The sequence below is a fragment of the Fukomys damarensis genome, unplaced genomic scaffold (assembly GCF_012274545.1).
Source record: "Fukomys damarensis isolate Sample0158 unplaced genomic scaffold, DMR_v1.0_HiC HiC_scaffold_37, whole genome shotgun sequence".
Lineage (NCBI taxonomy): Eukaryota > Metazoa > Chordata > Mammalia > Rodentia > Bathyergidae > Fukomys > Fukomys damarensis.
The window spans coordinates 20329393-20356052 of record NW_022900949.1 but is presented as its reverse complement, the minus strand read 5'-3'; the positions used below and the strand labels follow the sequence as shown (position 1 = coordinate 20356052).

General features: G+C 41.6%; 1 protein-coding gene across 1 annotated transcript in view; it reads left to right on the top strand.

Moving 5' to 3' along the window:
• Window positions 1–2522: 2522 nt before the first annotated feature.
• Window positions 2523–26660, top strand: part of Kiaa1217 (KIAA1217 ortholog) — a 674425-nt gene continuing 650287 nt past the window's right edge. The window contains exon 1 of the mRNA XM_033759334.1: window positions 2523–2651. The gene's annotated coding sequence lies outside the window, so the exon portion shown is untranslated. The remainder of the gene's footprint in view (window positions 2652–26660) is intronic.

Below are 26660 nucleotides of genomic sequence, written 5' to 3'. Positions count from 1 at the left end.
GGTGAAGGCAGGAACAGCTGAAGTGAATACCCAGCGGTCAGTCGGAGTCTCGAGAAACTGAGAAGGGGAGCTAAGTTGAGCCAAGCTTCAAGGCACGAAATTAAGGATGTAGAAAACACAGTGCATCATCTGAACTCTGTTCCTCTGAAAACTTCCTCTGAAATCTGTTCAGTTCAGAACTCTGATTGCTAGGTGCTTAGCTGGATCCTAGGTAGCTCACCACTCACAAGTGCAAATCTGATATTATCCTTCCTTCTGCTCCTCTGCACCTGCTCCTGCAAGCAGGGCCACATTATGACTTCAGGAGAGCCCTTCCTCCATAAGGATCCATCTGTCTGCAACTAATTCAGTGGACCTTTGACTTACAAACTAGGTCGGTTCCCAAGGGCTGGTTGTAATGCAAGTGGGTGGTAAGGCAGTATAGCTGAGATCTGGATGTTTACTGGGTGCATGCTATAGGTAATGAGAGTCTGATGAACCTTCCATTAGCCTAATAAACCCGAGTTGTTCCTATGTCAGGCCAGTCATAACTTGAGGGTCCGCTCTGCCTACTATTTCCTCAAGGCTTCTCCCTTTTCACCGTCTGGTCTCCTGCCTGAAATATTTTCCTTTGTCTTTTCTGTCTTGACTTCTGGAAGAAAAGTAACTGTAAAGTCCTGCCAGCTCTCTCTTTGTGATGCCCTTGCACTCTCCAAGGAGGTGGGGGGGGGCCTGGGCCCAGAGCAGGGTCTTCCGCGCTGCTCCAGCAGAGTGGACTGACTCCTGTTACACAGTGGCACTTATTTATGTTGGATCTTTTGTTAGCATGGTCGCCTCTCACTTGTGGTGGTGGAGGAAAGAGACAAGATCTTTCCATTTTCATACCTTTGATGTTTAGTTCAATACCTGTTGAGTCAGTGAAATGAGTAAAGGAGGAAACACATTCCATGGAAGTACCATGACCGGAGTTCGTACATACTGTGTTCTAAATCATTTAATTTATGAAGATCCTGAGATTCCAGGAGAACATATGCTGTAAATAAAACTTGTTTTAGCTAATCAATTCCTTGCTCTTGAGTACTGTTATGGCTTATATCTAGATGTTCCCCTAAAGCCTCGCGGGATCATAGGCAGGGCTTTAGGAAGGTGACTGGATTGTGAAGTTATAGCTGACTGGCCTAGAAGGCGGGGCGAGTCACACCAGCATGGGCGTGGCTTGGCAGGGTGTCCCTCCCCTCTTGGCTGCTCCCCCGCACTCGCAGCTTCCGGGAGGCCATGAGGTGAGCCCTTCTCCCGCGTTTAGCCCTTCTGCCATGCCGAGCTGTCCTGCAGGTCGCTGGCTTTGGAATGAAACATAAACCCGAATGCGCCTTTCTTCCTGTAAGTGGTGGGTGTCAGGTACTGGGTCTCAGTGACAAGGAAAGAGACTAAGACAAGTGTCACATAACCTTAAGGTATAAGGTGTATCCATTTTGGCGTCTCTTCTCTATAGTTATAAGATTTTAAATTTCTTTTATGATTCACCATTTGAAGTTTGAAATATGTACTAGAAATATTTAAAAGGAGAATCAAGCAGATGACTAACATGAATTTGAGAATTTTAGTGTTAAAATATATACATATATTTATGTTCATTTCCTCTCAGCTACAAGTACAGTACATTCTTTAAAATTTAGGTAAAACTGATTCTAAAGAAAGAAATAATGCCAAAATTGTATAAGTCAAACTTGTCCATGAAAGTAAAGCAAAGTTTTCACGGCACTTTAATTTTTAGATTTTATTTAAAAGATAAATTTCATTACTCAGTTCACCAAAATGACCTTTAAAAGCCATGATCTTTAAAAAATAAATGGTTTTGTTTTAAAGGAAAACATTTTGCTGCAATTTACATGTTAATAGTTGTATTTTTGCCTTAACAGCAATAAGGAAGCAGAAATTGAGGCACAAATAATATAAATGGTGTGTTACAATCTTGCAAGGCATTATTATTCCTTTTGTTTCTTAAATAAGCTTTTATGAAGCATTCTGACTAATGCTGTATACAAGAAACTTATACACATACTTCCATTAGATGAAATATGTCATTAAAAAATATGAACATAATAGGCTGTGCCCACAAAATGGAACACAGCTATGCTTAGGGCGTGGAAGTTTCTCTTTATGAAACAAATGAACAATGCCTTATTTAAATCCATCGAAACACAGTTCTGATTTACAATATAGGGCTTAGTTTTGCATCATTGAATTCTCTTTGTACTGGTTTCTTATGCACACATTTTATACTTCTAAACAGATAAACTAATCAACACAGTTCTCTTTTTGGTGAATCTCCCTCATGCGGAATAAAGGCAATAGGTAAAATGTTTGGATTACAAATTATAAATTAAGACATAAATTCAATATGTGTATTAAGACCCACCTGTATTTACAGTGTGAACCTGCTGTGTCTTTCCTAAGATAAAATTAAATCTGTTGGGCTTCCCAGGTATTATGTTTGTAACTAATTTCTCCATCTGGCAAATATCTCCCTTTCCCCCTCCAGCCTGGACTGAACACAGAGAAGAACGTGCATTGTTTTACGGTGTAAATCAGTGAGCAAGCTGGTCCTCTTCCCTTAGGTCTGTTTCCATTGTGCATATTAAAAGATACCTCCGTGCTTGTAAAAGACAAAGGTATGTGGATGGCTTTACTTACTAAACACATTTCTCTTTACTTTCCTTTTTTTTTTTTTTGTAGTACTGAGATTGAACCCGAGGTCTTCACACTAAGTTATATCCCTGTTTTTTTGTTTGTTTGTTTGTATGTGTACTTTTTATTTTGAGACAGGGTCTTGCTAAGTCACTAAATAGGCCAAGTTGAGCTCAAACTTGTGATCTTCCTGACTCAGCCTCCCCGAGTGTTGGGATTACAGGCACATACCACAATACCCAGGCTTAAAGACTTTTTTTTTTTAAAGAAAAATATTCTGAATGATGGTTTTATAAAGTAGAACCTAGTTTACTACATAACATTTTTTCTTTACCATCATCTGTGGTTCTTTTAGGTCCTAATTTTTCATTTTAAAGTCCTTATATATAATGTTTATACTTATCACCTTCTGTGCCTACTAGGTATATTCATGTTTCATCAGTCTTAAAAATCGCAGAAATACATAGTAAACAACAAAAAGGCAAACTAAAACAAAACATAGACATTAAATTCTCTTTTACACTAAACCTGAATCCCAGCTTGCCCCTTCTTTTCACTGCCTGGGCTTTGGAAAAATTCCCTCAACTTCCTCTCTTTACTTCACCTTATCTTCGCCTCTAGGTGTCTGTGGATTTGAAATTCATCTTTGTTATTAAAAAAAAAATACTTGGCTGCCTCTGTGCTGGTGGAGTATTAAGTGAAATAAGTATGTGTTCTCTAAATTAAACTCATGGGAGATCTTGTTAAAATACAAAACCTCATTCATTAGCTATTACATGTTAGATATTAGAGCTGGTATTTTCTCAGCAGTTACTGTTGAACAATGCTTTATTTAAATCCATCGAAACAAAGCTCTGATTTACAATATATGGCTTAGTTTTGCATCATTGAATTCTCTTTGTACTGGTTTCTTTGCACACATTTTATACTTCTAAACAGATAAACTAATCTGTTTAGTTTATCCAGCAATGTTTAGTAGTCCAGCAATGTTGACCAGGCATTGCTGGACTCCTCAAGTGGATTTGTCCACTTTATGCTTCATAATGGGGCAGAAATTTTGTCCGCTGGGAAATGGAAAAAAATGAGACCCAAAGTTGTGCCCAGTGTCAGGCACACTAATATAGGTCACTGCAAGATCACCCCCAACTGAATAATTACACGTTTCTGGAAGCTCATCAACTAAGATTAGAGTCCTGGAATGAAAAGTCTAGTTGGAGCTGGGGTGGGTAAACTTGTTTCTTAATGCTCGTACATTATTCCAGTAGAATGTGAATCGAGACAATAAAGATGTACACCATGAGAATAGAAATAAAGATCAGGAAAAATGATCCTAAGATAAAAGCTGGGTGTAAAATATATGTTAGAAATCTTCTGCCCTCGATCCAGACAATTGGACTTGAACTGAACCAGCAGCCAGTGCTCAGAAGAAATGTCATTAGGGACGTGATTCCCTGAATCTGAAGTCTGAGAACAAATGCATTGCTCAGGAAAAGTACAGCCAGTCCTGGTCACGAGACCCAGAACCACACAGCAGTGATTATACAGCATCACATGTAAGTGCTGTTAAAGATAGATGTGCATTTAAAAAGTCTCTTGCACGTGTGCTGCTTAACTTTCTTGAGCCGAGTCTTTATGTGAAAACCTTTTTGGTCCTGCTTCTTGTTGGTTCGCCCCAGCTCTCTTCAATATCTTGGTAGCCTGCTCTGCAGATGTGGGATTGGCCACACTCCTCTTGCTCACCACCTCGCCAGAGCTGTGGACACAGGAGGTAAAACAAGTGGCCCCTCATCTATTACATGTACCATTACTTGGGAGAAATTTTTCATACTTTTCTCTGGAAAATATTTAAATGTGGCTCATAGGATATCAAAAAAACTTTCAGGAGCTATTTGTTTATAAGCAAGCTTTGTGTTGAGGGAAATATTTTACTCTTCAGAAGTTGTCTCATTTGTTTTTTCCATGTTTAATTCTTCTTACTTGCTTCCCACCCTCCTCAACTCCTGCCCCCCATACCAGGGATTGAACTCAGGACCTTGCTCGTGCGAGGCAGGTACAGTACCACTGAGCTAAATCCCTGGCCCCCTTTTTTGCTTGCTTTGTGATGCACCACAGGCTTAAAGCAGTTTCAAAGTGGCATTCTTTTTTACTTACTTGATAAATCCTCTATTTGTAGAATTATATGGGTGGAGAAAAATTAAGATAGATACGGAATCAATTCACAGAGTTAGAAAGAAAGGAGATAGTGTGAAAATTGTTTTTAACAGAAGATAAATGATAGGCTTTCTCTTTGTTCAAATGAACTGAATGCTTTATAACATTTCCTCATAGGAGTCTGAAAGTTTATGTGGGTGAAGTAATTATTTAATAAATAGTTTAAGGCCATCTACAGAAACATGGCAGGGCTCATACAATTTAGAGAGAGAAGGAAAAAGAAAGACAGAAAGAAAAAGAGGGAATTCATTAAAGACAAAGATTTCCTTTCAGAAAACTTACTTAGGAGATTTTTGCACACTAGGCAAGTGTTTGTCTCTTCCTCAGAAATGTTAAACATAAAATTATCGTATGACCCTGTAGTTCCAGTCCTAGTATATACACTATAGAATTGAAAACGGATATTTAAATACTGTACATGCACACACATGTTCATAGAAGCACTATTCACCATGGCCAAAGTGTGGAAATAGCCTAAATATATTTCAGTGAATAAATGGATAAATGCATCAATACAATGGACTTTATGCCAATAAGGGAATATTACTAAGACATTAAAAAGGAGTGGGATACTACTTGTAGGTCACACAGTATGGTAAATAACAAAACAATGTCTGCAATGTTGAAAGAAGCCAGACATAAAATTACATATATATTCTACATATATATTCTATGCTTCTGCTTGTCTGAAATATTCAAAGTAGATAAAAATAGAGACAAAATAGAGATCAATGGTTTTCTGAAGCCAGAGGATGGGGAATGGGAAGAGACTGCTTATGAGGGGAAGGTTTTACTCTGAGGTGATGGAAGTGTAAATATTTTGCAACTAGATAGAGGTGGTGGTTGTGCAATATTGTGAATGTACCACACGCCTTGGATTGTTTAACATTTTATATAAATTTTACCTTAATAAATTATTTAAAATAGCAACTTATTACCTGGAAATACATAGGCATATAAATACCTGATTAAACAGCTGAAAGATCCGAGAGTGTTTACCTCCAGAACAAAAGAATGGGGGCCTGGGTGGGATGGGACTGTCATAGTATTTTTTGTTTCGAATGTCATAGTCACATTTCATTTGTTGAACTATGTGTATCACTTTATGAAATCAAATTTTCCCAAGAGTTGGCTCAGTAATATTTAAAAATAGTATGCATAAATAACAATGAAATTCTAAATCCTAGAAAAATGTTGAGTGAAAAACCAGTTAGAGCATTGAAGGTTATTTAAGGAAATCTCTGTGGAGATGACTTTTGCACTGGGTTTTTGAGCTGCAGAGGGGATAGAATAAATGGAGTCATGGAGATGACAGGAGTGAGGGCAGCAAAGTCCTCGGCAACAGGGCAGTCACAGGAAAGACTTCGCCAAGAATGACAGTAGAGCTAGCAGGCACCCTAGGACTGGCGACCCCTCCATTTTGCTTCTAACTTGCTCTGAACCCTTTATTTCCTTTCTTTTACTTTCATAATCGATTAAACAGAAAGGATATTGGAACATTCATGGCATTAATGAGACCTTCTACCCACCCAATTCTGAAGAGGCCTTTCTAGTCTCTAAGTCCTATATTTTAGGCTCATTAAAAAATCATTTTTTAGAACATGATAAGTGAGGGCTTCATGAAACAGTTAGGAAATTAGCCAGTTTCCCTGAGCAGATGTCCTTGAAAAGTCAGGTGCAGCTTCCAAAGTAACTGTGGAAAAATTCATAAGAATCCACTCCAGCATTGCATCCTCATCTCTTCTGCGACCAGTGCTACTACCAGGCAGAATGGAAGGCAAGTCAGGGCTCCTGCCCTTAGTAACATTTTAAGCCAAGGTCACAGAGCTGTCTACCTTCACCTGATTGCTCACAAAACATACAGGTAAAAAAGATAAGTGAAAGCAATCTGGGTTACTTTTCTAAATAATATATTTTATTATCTATTTTTTAACGTGTGATGGACTGCTATTGCTTTTGCAGTCGGTGTATGCTTTTCCTGCATGGCTTACAAAAGTGTAAGTAAATAAATACACCTATGTTCTCGGTTACATAAACCAATGCCAACCGTGGTGTTAAAAATGTTCTCTGAGTATATCTTCCACATAAATAAGTTTCTGAACATTTCCAGAAAGTTCTTTCAGGAAACTTTTGTTTTCTTCTTTTAGGAGTTATTTGCTTTCTGAAGAAATTAACATAAGGACATTTGTTCAGAGTTTGAAAGACCTCAGCCCCAATGCTAGCACACGTGAAGGAGGTGTTTCTAGTAAAATGTTGTGAATTTTCACTTTTCTATTAAATCAGATACCCAGGATTTTCCATATTTTATTGTTTCATTGATTTCCTATCATTCTGCTTTGCATAATTCGCTATTGCAAGCCAAGTCTCCATGGATGGATTAATAGCTAAACAAAATGACATACATAGATACAATGGGAAATTAAGTAAATCAAAAAGTAAGAAAATTCTGACATACGCTAAAGACAGATGAACCTTAAAACCCCCATACGTAGTGAAAGAAGCACACCACAAGCAGACATACTGCATGCTTTCATCACTATGAGGTGCCTAGTAGTCAGATTCACAGAAAGTAGCATGGTGATAGCGAAGGCAGAGGGAGAGGAGAACAGAGTTTTCAGTGGGTCAAGCGCTTCAGTTTTGCGATGAAAAGTCACATCAGGTCCGCAGGGCTGTTGAACTGCACGTTCAGGAGTGAGTGGTTGTAATGGTAAATTTTGTGGTGTGTTTCATCAGAATTTTTTAAAACATTAAAAAGTGAAAAGATCCATAAAATAGGGCTGGGGACGTAGCTCAGTTGTGCCGCTGCCTGCCTTTGCCAGTGCAAGTCCTGGGTTTGAGAATCCCGTGTAGCCCCCCAAATCCATAAAATTAATGGTTTTTAGAATTTCTCCACTATCCTTGGCCCCTTTTTATTAGTACTTTAGGGACTCATGTGCATAACATCCTGGATCACCTCCGTCCCTCCGCTAGCACCTGTCCCGTTTCCACAGCCTGAGCTCCCACCCTCTGCTTTCCGTCTGTCCTACTTCATGTTCTCCCTGCCTCTCTCCTCCACGTGTCTGGGTCTGGGTTACTTCTTCCTCCCATAGTGATTGCCAGTCCTATCCATTTTCCTGAAAATGATAAATCATGCTCTTAGATAAGTGTCAATATGGTTGCATGAAAGGAAACATCTGCTATTATTTTTGCAAGTAATTTAAAATTCAAGCAATTTCAGGTCATTTTTTTCCCAAGTGTGCGTGTGCACACGTGTGTGTGTGTGTGTGTGTGTGATAAAGATGAAGCAAATATTTAAATTTAAGCCATTGTAGTGGAAGGACGCCCTGCCGTTCATCTCAAAATGCTGTCACTTCAGACGCACTTACTGCTTCCTTCCTGCCCTGTCTGGAGCGCTCTGTGCACCTTCTGCGTCATCCTGGCTTTGGGGAAGAGTCCGAAAGCCACACCGCCCTGGACCTGTGAGCGCTGGGCGAGGATTCCGCAGCAGCTTTCCTTGCGCTTTTTTTTTGGTCGTACCCGGTGAAAGTGCGGGAGAATCTGCACAGCCTTGGCTTGTGAGGTCTGCCGGCCTTCGGCGCGATATTTACCCGATGCTGCAAATGTGCTTTAACTTTGCTAGCTCAGTCTGTGCCCACAATTACCTGGGGGGAAATTACACCCGAGACTCAAACAAAGTGAGGTGCCATCCTCAGATTCACACAGGGCTACAGCCAGGGTTTCGGCTCGGGGGCCAGTGAGAGCCTTTGGGCTGCGCATGCTTGAAATCTAAATTCAAATAGGCTTCAACAGGGAGATGGTGTAAGCCACGCATCCCAGCCCCCGGTTTGCTTGGGACCTTGAACCTGGAGTCCCGCTGCTCTCTGACTCCACTGAGTCTGCCTCGTTCCCAGGTTGGTGGCGGGGTAGCCCAGGCGAGTCTGGTGTCAGCGCGCAGCTCTTCTGTGGCTTCCGCGGTCGCCGCCTCCTGAGCACTGGCCGCCCTGCCCATCGTCAGCCTCAGGCCGGCTTGGGCATCCGGTGGGCACCGAGGCGTCCCCTGCCCCGACCATTACGGCCGGTCTGCTTTCCTCGCAGCAGCTCCCGTCCCTGCGGCTGCTGCTGTGTGATCTCTGCACAGGCTCTGGACGGCCTTGCGCGTCTGTGCTTTCTGATCACCGTCTCTGGCGCAGCCTCGCTTCTCCTGCTCTTGCTGTCGCTGTGAGCGGTTCCTCCCATTTTCTATCAGTGTGCCTTTCCCGGAGGTATTTCCATCCCTCCTCGGATTATTTGACTCCGTGCTGCTTAGCTGCTGTGCCCTGGGAAAATGAAAAAAAAAATTATTAGAGTTTTATGTAAAAATTTAAAAATAGACTCATAGCAGCGGCATGTTGGTCTGTCCCGAGGGAAAACAGCACAGGTCCTGATACAGCTTCCCTGGGGTCCTCTCTTCGTGCTGTTCACATTCGTTTCTGCACGGTTCCTGCTTCATTCCCAAGTTTTGCAGGAGTTTAGAACTGCTCGTGAGTCACGCCTAGCTGCGAGTATTTAAAGTTGCACAAAAGAATGTATAACACTTCCACATGATGCAAAGCTATTATGAAATTGGCAACATGAGAATTTTTGGCATTTTTCAAGAGACACTAAGACAGCTGTTTGATTATATATGCTAATTTTGCTGTTTGCTGATTTATAAAAAACATTGAAATTCATATGTGAAAATGAATACATTAAGCTTTCCATATTTTATGTGACTTCACAACTCCTGTGTTCTTTTTTATCAAATTGATACAATTTTATCATTTAAATGTCTGACTTTTCAGTACTATCTGTGCACATATGTATTTGATTTTAATTTTTAGTTTTGCGACATTTTACTTCAGTTTAATTAGCGGACAACTTTGTACATTTCACAGGTTTAGCTTTCAAATTGTGCACTGTCAACATTTCTTCCTTTTATATTTTGAAAATGCTGTCGAAACTTTTGCACAATGATATTTGATTTATCAGTAGTGGAAGATAAGATCAAATGGTAGGTGAGATTTTAATTGCCAGTCTGGATAATGTAGCAGATCCTCTCAAATTTTATCCCTAAATATCTTTAACAGGGGAAGATCATGAAGGCTTAATCTGCTAATTTAGATGACTACCCCTAAATGGTTCCAAAAACCACACCAACATTTCTTGCCACAGTTGTGTTTCAATTTAAAACTTCACGAGAATTTCACATGTCCCTCTAGGTATGCGTGTGACTGTTTTCCCATGAGTTATGTTATAATCACTCGTCACAGAGGTAGCTGATGTACCGGAATGGGCAGCTTTGCTGTGCACTCCTACTCAGCGGGACGTGTGTATCTGTTCCATGACGCTGGTCCTGTGTGAATGTCACAAAAATCTATTCCCAGCAGTTGCCCAAAGCCATCAGCTTGGCCTCAGTTCTGCGCGGTGGGAGCCTTCTCCATCCAACACTGGAGAGCAGTCTTTCCAGCAAAGTGCTTGCCCTCCTGCCTCCCGATCTCATGGGTTCCCTTTCTTCTTGTCTCCGCCTGTGCCACTGTTCTGTTTTTAGCAGTTTATCCTCTTCTGGACCACGTTTGGATTCCTGCTCTCCTTTTCAGCACCCGGGTCCATGGCTCAGCCCATTCCGTGAAACGGGAGCTGGAAACAAATAGTGTGTAACTGATCCGTCGATCTTTCTGGAAACTTGCTCTGAGCGTGGTGTGGGAGAAGGGTCCAGTGGGGCACTGCAGCGATAGGAACATCCATTGTAATGTGTGGAGCTGGTGACCTGGCTATGAGGCCGACGACGTGAGAGGACCGCGGAGATACCGTGGTCTGCGTCTTGAATTGTACATCGTTTCCCGTTAGTCCAAAGACGATTTCATGGGTGAATATTGACTCCTGAAATGTTTAGTTAGTTTCCTAAGTTTGACTTTAAGATTCTAATCAGGTATCCCATGTGTGAGAATAAGACAAAAAGTATATAATACAGCAGATGAGCATGTTGTCCTCTTCTTTCCAAGTAGGGTAAAGTATAGAATACTATAGTTGCTGGAGCGATTAATGCCCAGCACTGATGAGAGTGAATTCTTTGGTTTAAAACAACAACAACAACAAAATACTATTTTTGTTTACATACATGGCTTGTTTATTCATTGAACTTTTGACTTTCAGAAACTAGTATTTTACTGTAATAAACACTTGGTCACATCTGTTATAAATTGAACACAATTGGTTTTTCCAAGAATAATGGTCCATCTCTAAACCAAAATTATAAGCAGCTGTCTGCTAATAGATATCTACGTTAACTCCCCACCTTGGTGTTCTCTTCTTTAAAAGTGTTTTCTGTACCTCAAAATCAAGTTCAGGTTGCTGTAATTTCTTAATTTGGAAATTATGCTTTAGGATTTTGTGTTCTCTTTTTTCCTCACTCAATAAAGGAACTGTTCATTGTGGGACAAACCTGGTTGTTGGCAATTTTTCTTTTATGTCACCTTTTATTATATGATTTCAAGGAAATATTTTTCTATTAATTTTTCACTATTCCAACTCAATTTAAATTTTCACTCACTTTTAGTTTTTTTAGAGGGTTTTCAGTTCACATATTTAGTTTTTCTTGATGCTTGCTTTTCTTTAGCACGATTCTGAATAAAGTTCCTAGGATTTCAGGGAGAATAGAAGTAGTGTGTTTATAAAAGGTAAGGTTAAATTTGAGCCAGAGATTTTCATTTTCTTATTAATTTTCCAAAATTATAAATAAAATATATAAAAATCCCAGAAGGTAAAGAATTACTTGTAGGTTTAGCCTATCAAAACTTTAAATAATTTTGAAGAATTTAATTCTGTTCTTTTTATAGGCTTGGGTTTTTTTTTTAATGTAATTGTTATGATGCACATCCATCTTTGTATTCTTTTTCATCTGTTTATTAGCATTTCCTTTTAAAAATAGATGTTATTTGTAGAGCAGTTTTAGGCTCACCAAAAATGGAGGGAAAAATAGAGACACTGCACATATCTCCCTGCCAGAGAAGAACATCGACCTTTCTAATCCTTTCTAATAAGTAGGACCTGAGGATTGTTGCCAACTGCATTAAAGGAGAAGTGGAAGGGAAGATTGTATGCTTTTGGTCTTTGATTTTCCTGGAGAAGCTTGCTGTGGCTGCTCTGGTCAGAGGAGGAGCTCAGGGCCTCACTGTCCCTGGGGATGCCCGCTGTTCTGGTCAGGGGAGCACTGGTCCTCACCGTGAGCATCACTTCCGGCCTCCAGTGCAGCTCCCTCAGCCTGGTGGCACAGATCCTTCACCCCAGCGGTGCAGACTTTCTAGCCTCCACCACTGGCCTTTGGGCCTTCCAGGTGCAGATCCTTGATAGGGGCAAGCAGGAGACATCGCCATGGGCTCTCGGCCTTTGGCTGGACTTGTGGAGGGCTGTAGACCCTCGGCAGGGTTCTCCAGGTCTCTAGTGTGTGGACAGATCTCTTACACTCTTCTGCGTTTGACTTTTTGGGGAAATATTATAAAATAATCCTATGAATTATGTGTTCTGTTTTAAATATTTTTCTTTGCAATACACTGACTGCAACACTTACATGGAGGCTCACTCTTGGTGGCGCACATTCTGTGGAGGTGAAAATGTACAAGGACGTGTATCCATCATTACTGGATGTGATCATCCAGGGTATGTTACTGTCCTAAAAATTCTTTGTTTTCTGTTGGTTCTTTTTGCCTCCCCCAGCCCTAACCCCATGCAACCACTAATCATTTCACTGATTTGAGAAGATTTTAACGGAGCTGGAAGGCTTTTCTGCCGTGTGATGTTACCGCTATTAGAATGTCACAGTGCGATATATTGCTTTTGTGTGTGTGGATTTCCATGTAAACACCTGTGTAGCTCTGCCAGTCACGTGAAAGTATAGTGCACACAGTTTTCACAGCATAGCATATTTGAGATGGTAATGATCTTGCTAGTTTACTTACTGTACTCCTTACCATTATCTTAGAGTATGCTCTTTCTACTTATCAGAAAAGAAAGCTGACTGTAGCACACATACATTTCTGTGAAACATTGTTGTTGCAGTTAGATGCCATTTATCCATGTTTATCATGATAAATTTTCTGTTAAGAGAATATATCGCATTAATCATTCGTTCCCCTGTACATGAAAATTTGCATTTTTCTGCTTTTTATTCTAAATAACACTGTGAATATTGCTGTATGTGTCTGTCTACTAATGTACACATTGCAAGACTTTCTCTAAAATATGTTCCCGAGAAAAGAATTACTGAGTTATAAGGACTGCAGAGCATTGATTCTAATCTATAATGTTTTATTGTGTTTTGAAATGGCTGATTATTTTAACTTTCTTCAACAGTGGGTAACACTTCATTTTGATCTGATCCTCCCTTACACTTTACATTGTTAGACTTTTAAATTTTTATAAATCAATGAAGGATAAACAGCACATCATTGTGACTTTAAAATTATACTTTTTTATTTACTAATGAAGGTTCAGCCTCTTTTTGTATGTATTTGGATGTTGGTGGTCCTTTATTGAGATGCCTATTTGTGTCTTTCACCTATTTTTCTTTTAGATTATTGACTTTATTCTTGTTAGGCTCAAAAAAATCTTTATATAGTATGAATACTATTCCTTTTATGGTTATATGTGTTGCAATACCTTCTAGTTTTGGCTTGACTTTTCTTCCTTTGTGATATCTTTTTGAATCAGTATTGAGTTACAGTTGACATACAATAAACTCCATATATTTAAAATATACAATTGAACACATTTTGACACACATATATGTATGACGCCATGGGCTGTCAACACAATTAAAATAGTGAACTTGCTTAGCGCATTCTAAAAATTTACTTGTGAATATGTATTCCTTCTCTCTTGAGTAAATGCATATGAGTGGAATGGGTGAATGTTTGTTAGGTATTTAAATTTTAAGAAACTGCCAAACTCTTTTCTTAAGTGATTTCAGCATTTTATACCCCGGCAGGTAGCGTGCAAGAGCTTTGTCATGAATTTTTTTTTTTTTTTTTTGGAACTGGGGATCAAACTCGGGTCCTTGTGCTTGTGAAGCAGGTGGTGGAACCACTGAGCTAAATCCCCGGCGAAATCTTTTTTTTTATGGACACAAATTCTTATTTTTAAAATGGTCAATTCTATTAATCATTTATTTCATTGCTTCTTTTTGCATGTTATTTAAGAAGTTTTTCTCTACCTGAGACCATAATGATATTTTCCGGTATGTTCAAGGTTTTGTAGATTTTTAACATTATGTTCTTTTGTATTTTGTTATGATATGTGTAGTGCGGTCAGTGTGATGTGATGTATGAATCCATTTTCCTCATATGGATGGCTGTTTCAGCACCTGCTATCAAAGTCTCTCCTTCCTCTCATAGCCTCCAGTGCTACCTCTACCATAGTCAAATTCTCACATGTGAAAGTCTCAATTTACTCACCTGTATTCTGTTCCATTTATCTGTCTCCAAGCCAAGGTGACACTGTAAAAATTCATCACTGCAGCTTTATGATAACCTTAAGTGCAGTTGGAACATGTCCTCTTTGTGTCCTTCAGCAATTTTGAGCCTATTCCTTGGCCTTTTATCTCCCATACACATTTGGAAATCTGCTAGTCAAGTTCCATTAAAAAAAATAAGCTTCTGGCCGGGTGTGGTGGCGCACGCCTATAATCCCAGCACTCGGGAGGCTGAGCCAAGAGGATCGCTGTGAGTTCGAGACCAACCTGGGCTACATAGTGAGTTCCAGGTCAGCCTAAACTACATAGTGAGACCCTGTCTCAAAAAACAAAAAACCGAAAGAAAAAAAAATAAGCTGAGATTTTGACTGAATTCTATTTAATTCAAAGATCATTGAGAGAATTTGAGATTCTTATAAAGTTGAGTGTTCTGACCAAAGAACGTGACATTTATTTCTTGTTATTTGCATCTGCGACCTCTTTCCAGAGGGTTGAGTATTTTTCCATGAATGTCTTATACATAATTTAATAATTTAATCACCAGATTTTATGGATGAATGGCAGATAGTATGTTTTAAACCCTGCTAGTACTTACGTGAGCATTTTAGAAGGAGTTTAGTCTTTTACTTTCCTGTTTCCCTTTTATCACCCTTCCCCTCAGTACTCATGAGGACTTGTTACTCTCCCACAGTTTATTTTTATGTTTATTTTTTGGTACCGGGGATTGAACTCCGGTTCCTACGCTTGTGAGGCATCTGGCAAAATCACTGAGCTACATCCCCAGCCCTGCTCTTCCTACAGTTTTATCTAGAATTTCACACACCTTTATAAGCAAAATGTCCTCTCTTTCAATACATGCATAATTATTCATTTTGTTCTCATTATTATAATTGTAATAAATTATTTCTGAAAACATTATTTTTCTCCTAATGATGGATGTATTTAGTTGTTTCTAACTAGTTAACCAGTTTCAGTGCCTTCCAACAGCTATTTTCTACTAAAATATTTGCATATTTTGGACTCGTGACATTAATTTCTCAGTGGGCTGAAATACAGAGCTATTGAAATTTTGTAGAAAATCAATTGGGTGCAAGTTTATAAGAATTTTTCATCTCCCAGGTATATTTCTTAGAACATTCATTTCCAAGTGTGGCCATTTAATATATACTGTCCCAGTACATGAAGAGCGTATAGATATTTATAAAGCCTTTAATTGTGGACTTCTTTCCTTTAAGCAGTATAAACTGCCTATCGTCTGTCACTTATTATAAAATATTGGGAAAGAATGTATAGTTGTTTTTTCTCCTGCTTTGGTATATTTTTACAATTTACCTATTTAAAAATGTATCTATTTAGAAAATATATAGTTCATAGTTAAGGATACATGGTGATGTTAAGAAACACACACATACACATATACATGTGTGGAAAGAAAGAGAGAAAGTTAGTGTAGCTGTGGAATAAATTAACATGCCCATCGTGTCACATAGTTACCCATTTTCCACAATGTGGTGAAAGCAGGTATAATTTACTCAGGTAGCAATTCCTTCAGTACAATGCTATTATGACTTATATAGCTCTAGTGTATATTAGATCTTCCAAGTTGTTGATCCTCCATATTTGCATCTTTCATCCTTTGATCTGGGCCACCTTCCCCATTTCCTATGCCCCCCAACCTTGGAAACCATTGTTTTATTCCCTTTCAACCACTACATGTTTGACTTTTAATTTTTTTTGACACATACATGAGATTATGCTATATTTTTCTTTCAGGGTCTGGTTTATTTCAGTTAGTGTAATGTCCTCTAGGCTTCTAACTTGTTCTGTGCTGTGTTAAGTCTCTGTCCTACAGGAAGAGTGTGTGTGTTTGCATACATGTTTATGCATGCATTTTTCTGTCTTGTGTATTCACATGGAAAACATGTCTGTATATACATATATGCTTATGTATACGCACATATGATTTTTTCTTTGTCCGTGGGTTCATTGATGGAATTCTCGGTTGCTTCTGTGCCTTGGCAGCTATGAACACCACTGCACTGAGCACGTGCCTGCAGATATCTCTGTGCGGTGCTGCATGACTTCCTTTGCACATGTACCTAGACGAGGGGCTGTGCTGGGTCCTGTCACAGCTCCGTTTTTAATTTTAGCGCTGTCCATCCTGTTTCCCACAGTGGCTTCACCGGTCTACATTCCTGCTAATGACGGTGTGCTACGCTTGTCTTTTCTGCACACTCTCAGCAGAGTTTGCTCTCTCCTGTCTTTTTCGGGCCGTGGGGCTACTGGGGATCAAACCCAGGGCTTCGTGCATGCCGAGCTGTACCACGGAGCTGCATCCCCAGTCATTCTCTTGCCTTTTGATAGTAACTCTCCTATTGATTACTTTTAGAGCTAGGTTAAAAAGTTCTTTAAACTTATAATTTCATGAGACAGTATCATAATATTTCTGCTTGTTATGATTCTTGGAAGGCATTAGACTATCAGTTTCTAATCTCAAATTTGTCTTATCAGGTCTAGACTGCTTCATCCTCTCACATCTAAGATTATTGCCTCTTACCCATGCCTTTGCAATTTTATTGGTGGGCTCTCTATGAGTCCTGCCATTACAATATGTCATGGGCTTTTGCATATTTTTACAAAAGTATCCACATGGCCTTTGTTCTAAGGAGCACTTCTCAAATTCATTCTCTAAAATTAGGAATTGATTTTCTGCATGCCTGCTGATTTTACTTCAGTTACTACACAATTAATTTTCCTATGTCATGTCTTCTTTCAGCCAGCTCTTGTTTAACACATTCTTTTATCATATTGAGCTCAGAAAGTAGATCTTCTTACATTTCCCCTTTTCTTAATCTCTAAGAAAAAGGCTGCTGAGAGAGGAATCAGAGATTTTTCCCTGTAAAAATTATATTTTCTTCTTTGGTTTCTTGGGAAGAAGGAATTCACAAACAGATGATTGATTAGTTCAACACATGCTATTGAGCACCTGTTATGTGCCAGGCACTGTTTTGGGCCCTAGAGACGTAGTAGTAAATGACACAGGTGAAGATGTTTTTCTACTTTCATGGAATTTATTTTCTGCTGAAAGACAGGGAATAAACGTGTAACTAAATACAGCATTTGTAGATTAGATGGAGTGATGTACTCAAGGGAAAAACAAAATGGGAAAAGAGGAACGTGTTAAATTGGGGATACAGGGCATGCTTTTAAAACTAAGACATAAAGCTACGTGGAGGAGATGGAAGAGACCGCCAGTCCCTAGCCTTTAGTGGGAGCATGTCAGGTTTGTGTGAGAGACAGTAATGCACAAGGGACCAAGAAGTAGGAAATGGCATGAGAAGGGCAGTAGGGACCAGAATGCTCATGGCTGTTGGCTGTGGCTTCGTCTGTAAGTGGTGGGCATGCTGTGGAAGTGTTAGGAGCAGAGGGGAGACATGATCTCACATTTGCTTTCACACGACCACCTGTGGCTGCTGTATTAAGGCCTGATGGGTGAGGCCAGTGTGGACGGGGAAAGACAGGAGCAGTTGGGTGGCCTCTTGTGTGGTCCAGGTGATGATGCTGATGATTTGGGCCAGGTCACAGCAGCGACGGCCCAGGGCTCAGCTGCGGATCGATGGTGAAGCACAGTGTGCCTGGCTGAAGTACCGCAGGCCCAGTGAGAGAGCAAGGAGAGAAGGGTGAATTCAAGTCCATGCATCTGAGAGCTGAAGTGGGATCACCACCTTCTAAACAGGAAATTGAGGAAAGATGAGAGTTGGGTAAGTGAAGGGGCCTCATTGCATACATCTTAGATTGGAGATGGCTTTTGAGCATGTAAATGGGGCTGACGTGTACACGAGTGGATGTAGCCATTGGGGGTCAGGCTGGAGAAATGATTTGAGAGGCATCAGTGGATAAATGTCTTAAACATCAGAGTCCTGGATGACACCAAAGGGAGTGTAGATAAAGAGGCACATGTGCTGAAAATTTCATCAATTTAGTTCACTTTTAAGTGACCTGGTCTTTATTTTCCCCAGATTCCCCATGCTTCTAGGGCTCCTCCTATGTGGGTATGTGGATATGGGCACAAGGTGGATTGTTTCGCTTTGTGTTTTGGATGTAGGCGTTCCATCCAGTTCTGGGCTGGAGGAGACGCAGAGTAGGAAGACAGTCCTCAACTCAACTCCTCACCATGGCTCATATTTTTGCTAGACATGGATGTCATGTGCAGGTTGAGATGAAAAACACCTCATTTTGTGCTTGGGATAAAAGATGTGTTCAACAAGTTTTGGATAACTTGATTAGGTATGGATTTCCCATCCTTTCTTTAGTTTGGCTGTCCGATCATTGGTCCAGTGGTAGACATAAGGCGTAAACGAGGCAACATGAGTCATTCTTGGAATTAGTAGAAGGTTCCATGGGGAAGGAAGCCTTCTTCCTCTACTGGAGTTACTGATCCAGTAACGGTGGGTGCATCTGCACGTCTGGGAAGACACCAGGCTGGAGATGCTACTGGAATCCCATGCAGCATGGAGGAAACATCTCCACAGGAGGAGAAAATCCAGCTTTCATAAAGAAGGAAAGCGAAGTGGCAGTTGATCAGGATTGCATTCTAGTAACATTCGTTGAAGATCTTGGATTCAGCTATGCCTGCAGTCACTTCAGTGGAGTTTCTTCCCTTCCCTTCTCCTTTGTGCTCAATCTCTCTCCTCTTCCTTTCCGCCTTTCCACTCAAGTGCTTTGGAAATGGGTTTCTATTCATTTTGAGTTGGAATGGTTCTAATGCTATACCCATTCAAACCTACAAATCCAGGCAGGGGAAATAGAAACTCTTATAAGTAGTTCATTAAACAAAGGCAGCACATTTAGATGCTTATCTCGGCCCCTGGGATTTCTGCATCAGAGAGGCATCCACTAGTACTTTCTGGAACCACACGGGCTGAGCATGCAGGGCCAGTGTGAGGTGACTTGAGCTGCCAGCCAAGCCTGGAATGGTTGTTAGAGCATAGACGAAAGGCCGTTTCTCCCACTCCTTCAGTTTAAGGAGGGAGGCAGGCAGCAAACAGATAAATAGTTGAAATAATCAGCCAGAGTAGGAGGTAAGCAATGCAGGGAAGGAGCCTGGGGGTCTATGATGGGAAGGACAGGCCACTGTCAGGAGCTGACCTTCAAGTAACGGAAATGTAAGTGCGTGAGTCTGAGGCGATCTATGGAAGTGAAGTTGAAACAGAGGACACTGCAGGAAGCCGCCATGAGCAGAACGGTGTGAAGAGTGGTACAGCAGCAGTCGGAGTTACTCAGTGCTCTGGTTGTTCCTGTCCTTGGAAAGTCCTCGCGAGTGTGAGCAGGAGCCTGTGGGTGATTGCAGCCAGGAAGCCATGCGATTTGATTTGTAAGGGCCGGAGCAGTGGCAGCCCAGGTAGAGGCAGTGGTGACTTGGTCTGGCGTGGGTGGCAGTAACGGGAAGTGGAGCAAGCATTCGAGAGTTAGCCATGGCGCTGAAGGGGTCTGCTGCAGTAGGCGTGGGCTCTTTCCGGGGCACGAAAGAAGTCAAGGCCTGCATGTGAGGTTTTGCCAAAGCGTGCCATTGTGCCACGTACTGATAGGGGGATGTGTGGTGTTTTAGTTACTTTTCTCTCATGGCTGAGACAGATACTCGACACTCAGAGTTGGAGGGAAGGGATTTATTAAGCTTGCAGTTGATAGAGGTTTCAGACCATAATCAGCTGGCTCCAAAGCCAGGCAGATTGGCAGAGGAGCATTACAGAGAACAGTTCATGGCAGACAGATGATAGTAAAGCAACAAGAGAGCTTAACTGTATCTTTCTGCCCCTTGTACTGGGGTCGGGGTGGTGCCAGACCAAGCACTCACAGGTACTAGTTTAGTCATCACATGCCCTTCACCCTGCATCACACTCTGGATTCAGCCACCTTCAGAAAACACTGCCCAGGGATTGGGGGGACATTTAGACACAACCCACTGCATATGGGGATCGGATCCGGGGAGATGCGGAAGAGCTGCCCGGAGAGCTGCTGTGATTAGAGGCTGCTGGATGCCCGAGAGGGGATGTTCACGGTGGGTGCATCTGCAACTCTGGGAAGACACCGGGCTGGAGATGCATACGAGAAAGTCCTCGGCGTGTAGACGCCTTTACATCAGTCAGACTGCTGAGGGGACCCAGGTGTGAATGCAGAGACTAAAGGAGAGAGTGGGGAGGCTTGTGTTCTGGAAATCCAGAAGAAGAGGCTTCCAGAAGGGCTGATCTGGAAAAAAGCAGAATTGTGGGCGTGTGGCATTTTGAGGATCATATGCATGGAGATTTCAGAAGAAGGAGGCTGTTCTTCTCCCGAAACCCTGCCAAGTAGCCAGAAGCCAGGAGGATGAGACTGTCTGCTGGATTTGCCACTGTCATCATCCAGCCTCTGGGCCCGGTTTGAGGAGTGTTGGAAAGGAACTAATTCTTGACCATTGGTCCAAGGGGCAGCCCTGACCCATGCCTGCCTCTGCAGAAGTAGTAAAGTGACGGGTTACATTGCCAGGAATGAGAGCCAAATTTGGCACCAATGAAGCTGTGGGGAGTGGTGGGGAGCAAAGCACGATTGCTGGAAATTTCGGTACAATTATTCTACCGTTGCCATTATGGTATGCCTGATTATGACCTGCACAAGAAACCTGAAAGCCGAGCCAAGTACAAAATTGAAATTGCCTCCTGATGGGCCCCAGGTGATAGATGAACTTTGGAAAATAAATCATTATTTATGGTAGTTCTAGCCACAGACTGGTTGGAAGTCCTGCCTAATACCTATTTCCATAATTATCTCAGTATCTTTGCTTGCTTTCTTCCTATCTCTCTCTCTGTCTCTGTCTCTCAGAAAAAAAAATCTTCTCATTTAAATAGATTTGACCTGTGCTAGTTCTGAAAATTCCCAGAAAGAGGGGACATTTTATTCTGACTTTCCACTAGTGTGAAGTGATGGTTGCTTGAACTGTACAAATTACATTTGCTCTTAGAGATGGAGGATCTCAAGAATAGAGGAAATGAGTGTAGTAATCAAACAATAAAAAGGATTGCTATACTGAGAGAAATTATTGTCACTCACCTCACTGACACGGGATAGTACATTTTTACATTTTGGAATTCTTACATTTGAAGGGCATGTTGCTGAGCTGTCCACACCTATGAAGATCTATTTACAAATAGCGTTTATAGAAACTGGTACTGACACTGGAATAAAATAAACCAGCAATATTTGCACTGTTGTATTTGGGTTAGTTTTCCAGGATGACTTTCATTGGGCTGATGTTTGAATATCTGGTTAATATGACCTTGTTTTATGTGTCTTTTTAATTTTGGGAAAAAACAGAGGCATCTCTGGGGAGACTGTTACGGGAGTCGTTAATTTTTCCTGGTAGAGGTCAGAAAAGACTCCAGGAAAAGCCAATAATGTACCCTTTTCTGGCAGAAAAGGCGGAAGAGAAGCAATTCCGGGCAGAGAGAAGGCAGAGAGGAAACCATGCTGCATGGGAGAGATCGGCATGGGTGGACCCAGGCCACGGCCAGCAGAAAGATGGCAGCCTTGGAGTCCAGGGCCGCCTTAGTCACAGCCTCAGCCCGGAGACACCCACAGCATAAAGGAGCTAGGATGTGCGTGTATCTACATTTATTTTAAAGAATTGCCTTACGTGACTGTAGAAGCTAGATAACCCAGAACCTGCACGGTGGGCTTGCAAGCTGGAGAGAAAACCAATGCTCCGGTTCAAGTCAAAGGCCAGCTGCCTACAGGCAGAATTCTCGCTTGAGGGAGGTCAAGCTTGAGTCAGGGAAGGTCTTCAGTCGATTGGGTGAGAGCCACTCACAAAATGAAAGACAACCTGCTTTACTCCAAGTCTATTAAAAAAAAAAAAAGCACTTCAGGGTGTGCAAACACTCATCTTCTAGGATCATGATCTGATTGGAAGATCTGGCAGGCAAAGAGACCTCCCTGAGGCTGGAGAGGAAACTAGCTAGAAAAAGGAGGACTCTGGGAGTGATGGCAGGACCCAGCAGCCTTGAAGAATAAAAGGTAAATGAAGGTAATGAGATTGGTAAAGGAAGTACTGGTGCTTTATTTCTTCTAGAATTTGGATGAAGATGGTGATGCATCTTTTTTTCATGGTCTCCTGACCCGCGGTGACTGGGTGTCTTGGTGGCTTTGTGGAGATAAGCGATGGAGTGGGTTTCAGGCACGAGTTGAAGACCGTGGTCTTTAGCGTAAGTTCAGGCAACAAAGAATAGTTCTGGGGAATATCCTGCCAGCACAGCTGCGGACAAACAGGTCGGGCAGGACCGGGATAGGTCAGAACGGGGCTGGCTGTCCGGGTCCTGGGGAAGGGAGCATGCTCCTTGTTATGAAGGAACTCAGAGTGGATCTCAGAGGAACATGAACACAATGGCAGCAGTGACGAAGGTGTGCATTCAAAGGAGATGGGAAGCGTAGAAATGTATAGAACCATGCCAGGTGTGGATTTCTTCAAAAACCGTAGAACTGAGCTTCTATCTGAGCACCTGAGGCTGTCTGTAACCAACATGTGGTCAAATCAGGCACTGCACTTATGCTGTTCTGCATTCGGATTGCCCGAGACCATGCTCTAACCCATGCCTAGGCTGGGTTTGTGATGAGAATCAGCTTCCCCGGGAGTTGCTATTAGACTGTATCCCGGGAGAAGCACAGTCGATCAGGACCTGCGTGTCTAGGACAGATTCCACTGGAAACCTCAAGAGTAGTTAGCTGTACCGGCAGGCTGTGCATCCCTGCCATTCTCAGTGTTTCTCTAACAAGAGTTATCTCTTCTCTGGCACCCAACCTGCTCTGTGTTTTCTTCCCTTGTCTCAGCCTTCCCCACCCCCAGTCTCCAAATCCTAGGTGCTGGGCCTTTTAAGTACTGGTCCCCAGTGAACCCAAGTGCTTCCCTCTGCTGTCCTTTTCTGTGGAAGGCATCTTTACCCTGGATTTCACCTCAAACCTTTATCCCTGTCAAACTTTCACTTTTCTAGCACAAGCATGTGTGATTTCCCCCCAAGAATTACCCCAGCAGTTAGCACAGCCCCAGAATGAGCAGGTACCAAGAAACACTTCTTGAGTGAATGAAGAGTTTACTCATTTATCCACAACCTAAGTTGCGAGGGAGGTGTTGGGAGCCCCTGTGCTCTCCCTGTGCATTTTGCAGATAATGTCTGTTTCTCTTTCTCATCAGGGCCACTTCATTACAAAGCTGGGTAACCTATCACTGTCGCTCCTCTGTCTCTCAGGCTTCTCTGTCTGACTATCCCCTCTCCCGAATCCCAAGTGACTCCCGTGTCCAAAACAACCCAGCTCTGTGGTCTCTTGACTCCCTCAACTTCCTCACCTTGACTTCCCTGCAGCTGTCCACCCACTTGGGTCCATCCCAGGACTTGCCACCATCTGCTTTTCCACACCTAACATTCTTGTTCTTGTGAGTGTAGACTTCCGGAAGTGGACAGTTGGTATTCATGAAAATGTTTCCGCCTTCTTGGGTGCATCCTAACAGAATCCCATTGCAGGTCCATAGTTTGAAGGTCCCCGATTCCTCTACCACCATCTTTTTGTTAAATCCTTCCACTCTTTTCTGACTTTATCTCAGTTGACAAGTTGGCAGCATTTGCCAGTTTTGACCACTGCCACACTCTAAAAACGTTTGTCTTTAGCTTTCTCCACACTCTTAGCTTCTCCTTTCCCTCTCCGTCTCTGTTCATTTTCCTCCATCTGTGCCCATTTCTAAAACACTAGTGTTTGTAATGCTCAGTTACTTGCTTTTTCCCTCCACTCTGTGCTTTTTACCCATGATCTTTCTGCCATTCCTGCAGGTTAAATAACCACTTACACAGAGAAGTTGTCTGAATTTACACCCTTCAGATGGCTTGTGAGGCCGCGACAGACACCTTACTGCTATGTGCTGATCATGTCTGCGGAGCTTGCAGTGCCCTCACGTCTGGTCTGTTAGGAGCTGAAGGCGCCATTTCCCAGCCATCTCCCGCAGCTGCTTTCTCCCCAAATTCCCTTTGCCCTCCTCATCTGTCTTGCCTCATTTCCTTCTCTCCAGCTCCACTCCCACAGCTGGCTTTCTGGCCACCAACATTCATTTCCTGGGTTATTCCAATCCTCTCCTAAGTTGCTTTCCAGATATCTTCTCCGGACACCATTCGGTTTAATATCCTAGCTGCCATCTCTCTAAATTTCCTGAAGGTCTGATCATGTTATTCTGTTGCTTACCGCCCTTCCATTTCTCTGCCTGTCCACATAAAAGTCTAAGTCTTTTGGCACAGAATACACAAACCACTGAAACGTATTCCACCCTGCTTTCTTCTGCTTCACTCTCGCCACTGCTCTTTGTACTAAACCCTAGCTTATGGTCTGTGTCTGGCTTGAAATCTAGCTATTAAATCAATGAGTGACTAATTAAGAGGCTGTGACTGGTGAGTGGGAGCATAAATACAGGTGTTCTCCATGAGTAGCATCATGGCCAAATGAGGCCGGTGGTCCTGTGGTCTGGTGCTTTCTTTGCTTGTAGAGATGTGAAGTTTAGTGGCTCTTCCACTGCTGTTCTCCCCGTTCCTGACATGCTGGCTCTGTCACGTTTTCTGCACCCCTGTGTAAGGTATCCTCTAGGTGCACTGTTTGGGAGGCTTATTCCATCTCATATCTTAATAATTTAAATCGACAAAGACTGAGGTGCTGAGGCATTTACTTTCCCATGCGATGCAAGTCAGGAGATCCTTCCCATAGTTGAATGTCTTTTGCCTAATGAGAGGCCATTTCTTCCCTGGAACCTACTCTCAGTGTGGAAAAAGAACTTGAATTCCATCTCATTTTGCTGAGAGTGATTAAATTAACATATGATTATGCCCAGTGGTTTTGAAAATCAAAATAATTTCTTTGCTTTAGCAAATCTGGCTGAAGGATGTGCAGAAAAAAATGTACTCTGTTGGTGTTCATTACAGTATTTTGAGATATCCTTGGGGGCTTCTTGTCAGATTATTGCTGTGAAGATATTTGTAACTATGAGCGATGTAACTAGAGAGAGAGAGATTGTTCACTTTCACATTTTGAAAATGGGGAGATGAAGGAACTGAACCTTTTATTATCTATTCATTTTTAAAACAGATTACCTGAAGCATTATTTGTATAGGCCAAAGTGGGTCTGGTGTGTTGTTCTGTGTTTTGCTGTTTACTGTGGGTTTTATGTGTTGCATCCCAGTCATCCATGCTTGGGTTAGAAGAGAGGTGTGGCAGTCTGTTTATATCTGAACCCCTGCTGGAGCCATTGAGACCCCAGTTTCTACAGCTGTTCCATAGTTCTGTGGTGCATGTTGAGTCCACGGTGATTTTCATGAAGAAATTGATTGAATTTTCCTGTAAACATTTTAATCAGTTTCTGAAGTCTTAGAGTGCTATTAATCAGCAATTTGGAAATATTGTGTTATGTGGAAGGATTGATTTAAGGAATTGGAATACCATTAATTTGTCTCTCTTACTCGGGTTCCTAAGACCTTTACATTTTATTTACACTTTGGGTGAGATTCTTAAGTAAGTCTTTTTAAGTGGAAACCATTGAATGAATTATTTGTTCGATCCAGAAGTAGGTTTATTTATCGCTTTGAATTGTAGGAGCAAAAATTGCACTTGATTCTTATGTTAATTGGATGTTACAGAAGTGTTTCTGAAAGTTTGATTATTTTTAATCATTGCGATGAAGGCGCCAATTAAAATAACCACATATGACATTCACTTTTATTTTCATTAACTGAGAATTAAGAAGCATGTTACAGTTTTGCACTAGAATGTGATATTGCTCTTTCTCTCTTTCCCTTAGGTGTTGGATTTGACTATGTTTATTTTTGAAATGGTGCATTTTTCTCTCGTATCGAAACATTAGTTATGACTTGTTATTGATGAGTGCGAGCATAAAGGATCAACACTTAAGTCATTCTTTATACATTAAGTTTTTTCAATGTCTTCAGATTATTGACATCTTAAAAGAAATTCTATCATGAACCCAAGTCTATAAAATTCTCCAAGTGCCCTCTTGGCGTCAGCCCTGTGCTACACAAGCCACCCAGGTTACTGCATTTAAGCCTTTCAAGGGCCCTGTGAAGCATTACCATCCTCAGCTGACCTCAAGGAGGCTGAGGCTCAGAGCAGTTCCGAGTCCACTTCAAGTTCACAGAGTGACATTCAGTCGATTTGGGAATCACAGACTTGAAATTAGTGATCAATGCTCTGCACATTAATTCTCCAATTCTTCTTTATTTTAATTGTGTGTGTGTGTGTGTTTGTG